Genomic DNA, 9154 nt, shown 5'->3' on the forward strand with positions numbered 1-9154 from the left:
CTTGTAGTGGGGGTACTAGGTGTCAGGTCTGATTTCCTTGCCTGACACCTGTGACACTCCTCCAGCACCCACTCATGGCTGTTCCTTACCACCCCATGCCTCTCAACCCTGTAAGGAACCCTGTGCAGGACACAGCTATGGGCTGATGGGTAGGGCTGATGGGTGGGGCTGTTGGGTTGGCACCCAAGTTAATCCAGGCAGGGAAAAATGGTAAGGTTATCCTGAGTTTGCTGGCCTCAGGCGCCCCTTTTACAATAGAAGTCCCCGCTTCTGGACACTCCCCTTGAAGCGTAGGCATCTTTGAGATAGGTGACCACTTATTTGGATTGGCATACATCCTGCCTACGGGGCAGACATAGGACCAAGTTACTTTTGGAGAAACCTAGACCATATCAGCTCACGAGAGCCTGGAAGTATCCAAGGAAAGCCAGAGGTGTTATGCCCAGGGTGACCACTTACAGCCATAGCCTGGCACAAATCAAGCAGGGGTTCCCGGCAACTACAAATATCTGAGGTAGGAAAACAAGGCTGCCCAGCTCAAGGCAGCCCCAATAATAATCCTTAAAGCTGATCCTGCCCTCCAGCTCTGGCTCAGAAGAAAAGGAACCCCCCAGGAGAGAGAGGCCCTCTCCTGCCATTGTTTTTAAGTGTTTGGTAAAACGGTGTAGAGTGGCAGCCCTAAATGTTAATTTTGTGGAATACTCAGATACGTCAGTCTGCAAACGTTGCTAATGTAGTTGGTTGTGCTTTATGGTGCGGTGCAACGGAGAGGTGCAACTTTTGACATGTGTCTAAAACAGGAAATAAACTAAAACAATTTCAGAGTTCTACCAACCTAAGAAAGGCATTAAGTGCTAGACAAGATTAATATAGGATCAACTGTGTGCCCTGAGGATGCCACACACAGTGAAATCTCAGAAACTACCAAATGCATTAGTGAACACTGTTGAGGAATCCTTTTTTTTTTTCTTTATTTTAATTGCCGTTGCAGTACAATTTTCTATCTTTTATTCCCCCCCCCCCCCCAAACCACCCACTGTTGAGGAATTTCTAATCCCTAAGAGATCTTTTTCTTCCTTTTTGTGAAGAGACGGGTTGTGCGGAGCTTGTTGGTAGTGTGAGGTGGCTCTGAGTTCAGGCTGGATGCTCACCTGGGGGCTATTTGAAATACTTTTTCATTTCCTCAGTCAGTGATGACTGACTTATGGGTCAGTGGGTCAAGAGGTGATTCCCTGAGACCATACATAAACCCAAGTTGCATCAAAGAATAATTTGGGGTGAGATGGAGAAGAAAAGTAAAGGAGGAAAAATCAGGATGGGCTTATGAGCTTTGCTGCCGACAGTGCGTGTGAGTGCACTGACAGAATCTGGCTGCAGACCTTCTGCTTGGGAGCTGCCTGGAAAGCAGCCCAACCAGGCAGGCCACTGAGTGCCAAGGGCAGGGATCTCAGTCATGGCTGACCAGGGCTTGGGAGGACCAGGGCTCTGCTAACTTTGGGCAAATGCAGCTCAGAGGCAAAGAAACAATTCAGTTTTGGTGACTTGCTTCCCCCCCTTCAAGGGTTTGTATAGTGCTGCCTCAATCGGGTTCTAAAGGGAAAAAGCAGCCACAGAAACAAACAAAATGTTCTCATAGACTTCCAAATTCTATAGGATGGGTTCCACCAAGAAAGCCTTAATATGTGCTTTCCTCCCTCTCTTTTGCAAATAATCTGTGTTATATAACCAGAATTGTGAATAGGGGTCTAGTATTGGTCCGTATGACAACCCACTGTGGGTTCTGGCTGTTTAGGGAGGTTGGACCACTGGTACATTTGAATATCCCCCATGAACTCTATTATACTGGCCTTCTTCAGACTACAGGGTAAGGAAAAGTAGGTTTGCAGTTGTTGGTATCAAAGACATGCAGGTTATGATGATTATAATAGCTCTTTTAACTCAAAAAATGTCACAATGCAACCGTAAACCTATTTTTCTCCACCCTGTACATACTCACGGACAAGAAGGATTCTAAATCCTGACATTGGTGAGCAAAAATGAGGAGTCAGGCAGGGAGGAGGCCTACAGTGTCAGTTTGTAGGTTAGAAACTTTCTAACAGACTAAATAAAATGTAAATCCCATGACTAGGATGCTGAATGGAATATGAGGTTTCACTGACATTTTTTAAAATAGTTGCCAGGCATTTCGAGAAAAGCCTTTTGTATGACCCCATCTCCACATTGTTTTTGCTTTAAATGAATTAACTTTTATTGAGGTACAATTGACATATAACATATTTCAGGTGTACAACATTATGATGTGTGTGTGTGTGGTCTGTACAGATAAAGTCCAGCCATTGTTAATATAATGAGAATGGTTTGTGCAATTTCGATATAACCTGGCAGCCAAAGATAGTAGACTGGAATGTGTCTGTGTGAACAATGATGGCTTCACTGTACTAGTCAGTGGGGGGTGGTAGACACCATTGAGTGAGCATGTGTACTGTGTGGTTGTCTCACTCAAAATGACGGAGCAAGTAGAGCAACAAATCTGCATGAAATTTTGCATTAAGCTTGAACATTCCTGCATGGAAACTATTCGGATGATTCAGAAGGCCTCATATATGGGTAACTGCTGATTGGCAGCTTCATCACAACAATGTGCCCACTCATGCATCACGTCTTGTGCAGAGTTTTGGGGGGGGAACATCAAATCACCCAGGTGACCCAGTCCTGTACAGCTCAGATCTGGTGCTTTGTGGCTTCTGGCTTTTCCCGAAACTAAAATCACCTTTGAAAGGGAAGAGATTTCAGGCCATTGATGAGAATCAGGAAAATACGACGGGGCAGCTGACGGCAACTGGGAGAACTGTGCGAGGTCCCAAGGCACCTATGTTGAAGGGGACTGAGGTGTCATTGCCCTCTGTACAATGTTTCTTATATCTTGTATCTTCTTCAATAAATGTCTCTGTTTTTTTACAAACAGCACACTTTTTTGTAAAATTTTATTTATTTTTTAGAGAGAGGGGAAGAGAAGGAGAAAGAGAGGCAGAGAAGTTACAATGTGTGGTTGCCTCTCAAGCGCTCCCTACTGGGGGCCTGGCCCACAACCCAGGCACGTGCCCTGACTGGGAATCCAACCAGTGACCCTTTGGTTTGCAGCCCACGCTCAATCTACTGAGCTACGCCAGCCAGGGCAATGTCTCTATTTTTCATATTACTTGGCTAGATACCTTCTGGACAGACCATTTATATATATATATGATCACCACAGTAAGTCTAGTTACAGTCACCATATAGTTCCAGAAGTTTTTCTTGCGATGAGAACTTTTCAAATTTATTCTCTTATAAGATGGCCACATAGGTAAATGTGGTACACACTTCCTCCCACCACCACATCATGACTACAGCTACAGAACAACCATCACTCAGAACTACCTGAAATCTGGCTGAATGTAAGTCCTACAACTAGGGAATTAAAGAAGCCACACTGAGACCAGTAGGAGGGGTGGAAGCATGGAACAGCTGGCCCCACACCCACATGCGGCAGACACAAATTGGGAGGGAGATCAGCTTCAGAGGACCACCTGAGGAGTGAGGTGTCCAGGCCCCACACCAGGTCTCCTAGGCCAGGGCTCCAGAGCCAGGAAGAAAAGTCCCCATAACTTCTGAGTATAAAAAAACCAGTGGGGATTGAGGCTGAGGGAGATGGGGATGTTCTGGAGTCCCAGGGAGTTCCTCTTAAAGGGACCCTACATCAACTTACCCGGACTCACTTCCTCTGAGCTCCAGCACTGGAGCAGCAGTTTAAAAGGCACCAGAGACATATGGGGAAGAACTGAATTGTCCTACATTGGGAGAGCTAGGAGGCAGCTTTCTCTCAGATACAAGTGTCGACAGAGGTCATCGTTCCTTTGATGAGCCCTCCCCCCACAAAGCCTGCAGGTGGGCCCCATATCTGACACTCCATCCATGAACCTGGCTCACACTGTTTGCCCTACCCTGGTCATTCCCCGAGGTCCCATCTCACCCAACTTTCAGACCCAGCCAAGCAGTTTCCAGTGGCTTTTCCCCAAGAATGGCCTCTCCTGGCTCATGCTTCAGATTTTCCGAAAACCTCTCAAACAAGCAGCACCCGACCTCAGCATGCTCTGTACCTCTTGCTAAGTGGCCCCGGCCCCAGCACTAACAGCAGTCAGCCTTGGTTTGCAGCTTGGCTTCACCTGGGCACCTCCAAGCCCAGCACAAGTAGCAGCCATCTGCAGATCACTCTGTAACTCATACCAGGTCGCCTCGAGCAGAACATAGGTGGCAGTTGACCTTGGCCTGGGTCAAGGGACCTCCTGGGAGGTACATCCCAAGCCAGCACATCTGGTGGACAGCTTCAGACCACATTGAAGCACCACTACCCAACCACCTCCACAGATGACACAACCAAGGGGCAGACTCAGCGGACACCAGAGCCCCACAGAAGTTAAGTCCTGCTCCAGGGGTGGGCCCCTATACAGCTGATCCTCCACAGTGGTTGATGGTCACAGCCAGCCCTTGCAGATTACTAGCCTCAGGGTAAATCCCTCCCATTGACCTGCAAACAAAAATCAAGGCTCGACTACAAGAGGAAGGTGTACTCAGCCTACATGGTAGATAGATGCTACCTTGAGTGCCCAGCTTGAGTGATGGGGAGGTTGTGATGTGCCATTGGACCCTACAGGATACATGCTACATTAGGCCACTCTACCAAGCCTGGGAGACATAGCACCTCTGACTAATTCAGAGAAACAAACACAGAGAGGCTGCCAAAATGAGGAGACAAGGAAACATGGCCCAAATGAAAGGACAGAACAAAATGCCAGAAAAAGAACTAAACAAAATGGAGGCAAGCAGTCTACTAGATGTAGAGTTTAAAAACACTGGTTATGGGGGTGCTCAATCAACTAAGTGTGAACCTCGACAGCATAAAAAAAGACCATTCAGAAATGACAGATACAATAACTGAAATGAAGAGTAATTTGCAGGGGTGTACAACCTACAGCCCACAGGCAGCATGCATCCCAGGATGGCTATGAATGTGGCCCAACACAAAATGGTAAATTTACCTAAAACGTTATGAGATGTTTTGTGATGTCGTGTTGCAATGTATTTAATGTGTGGCCCAAGACAGCTCTTCTTCTTCCAGTGTGGCCCAGAGATGCCAAAAGGTTGGACACCCCTGAATTTTACAGGGAATCAACAGTAGAGTAGATGAAGCTGAGAATCAAATCAGCAATCTGGATTGTAAGGAAGCAAAAACACCCAATCAGCACGGTAAAAAGAGAAAAAAAAGAACCCCTCAAGTGAATATGGTATAAGGAGCCTCTGGGACAACCAACATTCGCATCAGGGGGGTACCAGAAGAAGAGAGAGTGCAAGGAGTTGAAAGCCTATTTGAAAAAAGAACGGTGACAAAACACTTCCCTAACACGGCAAAGGAAATAGACATCCTAACATGGTGAAGGAAATAGACATACAAGTACAGGAGGTGCACAGAGTCTTGAACAAGATGTACCCAAAGAGACCCACACCAAGACACATCATAATTACAATGCCAAAGGTTAAAGACAAGGGGAGAATCTTGAAAGCAGCAAGATAAAATCAGAGAGCTCCCGTAAGACCGTCAGCTGACTTCTCAACAGAAACTTTGCAGCCAGAAGGGACTGGCAAGAATCCAAAGTGATGAAAAGCAAGGACCTGCAACCAAGATTACTCAGCAAAGCTATCATTTAGAATCAAAGGACAAAGAAAGAGCTTCCCAGACAAGAAAATGCTAAAGGAATTCATCACCATCAGACCAGTATGATATGAAGCTTCCTCCTTAAAGGATCTTCTTTGAGGAGGAAAAAATAAAAAATATGAATGATAAAATGGCAATAAATACATATCTATCAACAAATGAATCTGGAAAACAAAAAGAAACAAACAAGGAGAACTGACACCGACTCATAGATACTGAGAACATTTCAATTGTTGCCAGATGGGAGAGGGTCCGGGGAAATGGGTGAAAAAGGTGGGGGGATTAAGAAGTACAAATTGATTGTTACAGAATAGTCATGGGGACGCAAAGTACAACATAGTGAATATAGTCAACAATATTCTAATAACTATGTATGGTGTCAGATGGGTGAAAGATTTATCAGAACGATCACTTAGCAAGTTACATAATGTCTAACACTGCCATGTACACCTGAAACTAATAATGTATGTCAACTCCAACTGAAAATTTTTTAAAATGAAGCTAAAAAATAAAATTTATTCTCTTAGTAACTTTCGAATACTCAGCACAGTATAATTAACTATAGTCACCATGCTGTACATTATATCCCCGTGACATTTATTTTGTAAGTGAACATTTGTATGTTTTGACTTCCTTCACCCATTTCTCCCAGAAGCTACCCATTCTGGCAACCACAGATCTGTTTTCCGTATGTATCAGCTCAGTTATTTTTTGTTTGTTTAGATTCCACCTATCGGATCATACAGTATTTGTCTTTCTCTGACTTACTTCACTTAACATAATGCCCTCCAGGTCCATCCATGTTGTCACATCACAAATGTCAAGATTTCATTCCCTTTTATGGCTGCATAACATTCCATCATACACACACACACACACACACACACACACACACACACACCATATATATACACAATATACATGATATAAGTATTTTTTCTTTATCCATTCATCCACTGCTGGACACTTAGGTTGTTTCCATACCTTGGCTATTGCAAATAATGCTGCAGTAAACACAGGGATGCCACTTGCTAACCTTGTTCTAAAATGCCCAGTTCCACTCCCCTGCCTTAGGAACTGGTGATAGAATTGGGATCTCCTAGCTGAGGAGTAAGGGTGGCAAGGACCTAGAGTGCTTCTCAACCCCAGGCAACATCACCTTCCATCTGGAATCCTGATCCTGTAGCTAGATCAGTGTTGGCTGACTTTGCCCTAAATCCAGGGTGGTTGGCGGGTGGGGGAAGGTTGACACATGCAGAATTGGCAATGGTCTGCATCCTTCCCTCCAAACTACTGGCTGGGCAGAAATTGAGAGTTAATAAATTTGAACCTGGTTTGGCCAAACTTTCCTTAGCATTAAAGGCTAAAATATCGCCCTGGTCAGTGTGGCTCAGTTGGTCAGAGACTTGGCTCATACACCAAAAGTTTGTGGATCAATTCCTGGCCAGGGCACATATCTAGGTTGTGGGTTCAATCCCCAGTCAGGGCACGTACAGGCAGCAACTAATCAATGCTTCTCTCTCTTTCCCCCTTTCTCTCTCTAAAAGCAATGAAAAATGTCCTCGAGTGAGGATTAAATAAGGAAGGAAACAAACAAACTAACAAACAAACAAACAAACAAACAAATGCTAAATAAAATATGAAAGCAGTGTCCAGAGCTTTGGCAACTCTCATTTCCTAGCAAGACAAGTGATAAACCCGCTTGGCCCCATTGCTGGACCACTGTTTTAGCTCCCAATAAGTTTCCTAGGATGAATATTTGCTCATAGTCATCCTTGAAGGAAACCTGTCTAAAAATTCAATGTGCTCCTCTTGATTAGTTACTTCAGGATGTAGATGGGCTTTTGAAATAGGGGGGCTGGTTCCCTCAGTATGACTTTGAAAGGGGTTGCATTTTTACCATGTTCAGCTCCCCGCCCTTCACCAGGGCGATACTACCTCTACTGAGGAGCGAGCAGAGCAGCTGGACAGCTGTCAGGATACTACCAGGCAAAGCATTAGCAGCAGAGACACAGTACAATTCACTAGTTACTCTTTCATCCAAGACCTGGAAAATAATTAAAGAATATTAAAGGTGGGAGGATAGAAACAAACCAATAAGCCTAGTCCAGAGCTTGGCACACTGTTCACGCTCACTAAGGGTGAGCTGAAGTTAGGGGGCACAGTATCAACTTTCCTAAGATATTTTATTCTACTTTATTTATTTTTTAAGATATGTTAGCAATAAGGAAATAGCTTTTCCCATTATGATTTAAAATCTCACTCTGAAGCGGGGGATCGAGCAAAAAAGAAAAAGGACTCATGGACATGGACAACAGTGTAGTGATTGCGGGGGGGTGAGGAGGAGAGGGTGGGGGAGGGGGGAAAGGATATAAGGGGGATAAATGGTAATGAAAAAATACAGTAAAGATAAAATTTAGCCCTGGCTGGTGTGGCTCAGTGGATTGAACACTGGCCTGTGACCTGAAAGGTCGCCAGTTCGATTCCCAGTCAGTGCACATGGCTGGGTTGCAGGCCAAGTCCCCAGGAGGGGGCGTGCAAGAAGCAACTGATTGATGTATCTCTCGCACACTGCTATTTCTGTCTTTCTCCCTCACTTCTCCTCCATCTAAAAGTAAATTTTTAAAATCTCAAAATTAAAAAAAAACACACACACACAAAAAAAATTTAGAAATGCTCAATAACACATAGATTTTTTTTGCATGTTGTGTTTTTGTTATGACCCTAACTGGTCAATATACTAAACCAACCCCCTTTTTTTCCTCCAATTGAAATTTGGTTTAAGAATAGAAGGGCCATGTGTTGGAGGTATCAGAGGGCTTTGCTTCTCAAGTGTGTCCCCTGTTGCCATGGGTCACCCTGTTGTTATAATCTTGGATGGATCCTACAATGACATTTTTGTTCTGGAGCCCATTGGAGTTGGATCCTCTGGCACCATTGCAGCCCAGAACACCCACGTCGCCCATGCCGTGCTTGCCTCCTCCACCTGTGCTTTCCTTTGGCTTGGCTTTGACCTGCTATGAGTCCCTGTCATCAGCATTCATTTTGTATTCCCTGTCTTCCAAGCTATTGGCATCCTATGACAGTCTCTAAAGTATTTTTCTGCCAGAGTTAAATTTTTCAAAGCATATCATCAAGAGAAGTTTACCAACTGTCCATTGAATGAAGTGGATAAATGAAGAAAGTCAGTGAATTGTGTTTTTTAGGGCAAGTTTGTGTATTTTCAGTGGAGATGTGAATTCTCTGTGTTCCTGATTTTGTGTGCCAAGTGGGGTTCATAGTGCATAAATTCTTCAACCCACAAAATCTCAAACTAAATAAAATGACTGTTTAAACCCCCCAAATTTTGGTGTGGCTTTACAGCAACAGGAAGCTAAGTAATGACCAAGTGTTAAAAGGTAGAAA

At 44.4% G+C, this 9154-nt stretch overlaps 1 non-coding gene across 1 annotated transcript; it reads right to left on the bottom strand.

Annotated features, from left to right (window-relative positions):
* Nucleotides 1-503: 503 nt before the first annotated feature.
* On the bottom strand, nucleotides 504-626 carry LOC123818229. Its single transcript, XR_006785596.1, has one exon. It is a non-coding gene; the product is annotated as a small Cajal body-specific RNA 20 (non-coding RNA).
* Between the last annotated feature and the right edge of the window lie 8528 nt (nucleotides 627-9154).

This window comes from Phyllostomus hastatus, unplaced genomic scaffold (genome assembly GCF_019186645.2).
Source record: "Phyllostomus hastatus isolate PE091 unplaced genomic scaffold, TTU_PhHast_1.1 phas_contig_27, whole genome shotgun sequence".
NCBI classification, from domain to species: Eukaryota; Metazoa; Chordata; class Mammalia; order Chiroptera; family Phyllostomidae; genus Phyllostomus; species Phyllostomus hastatus.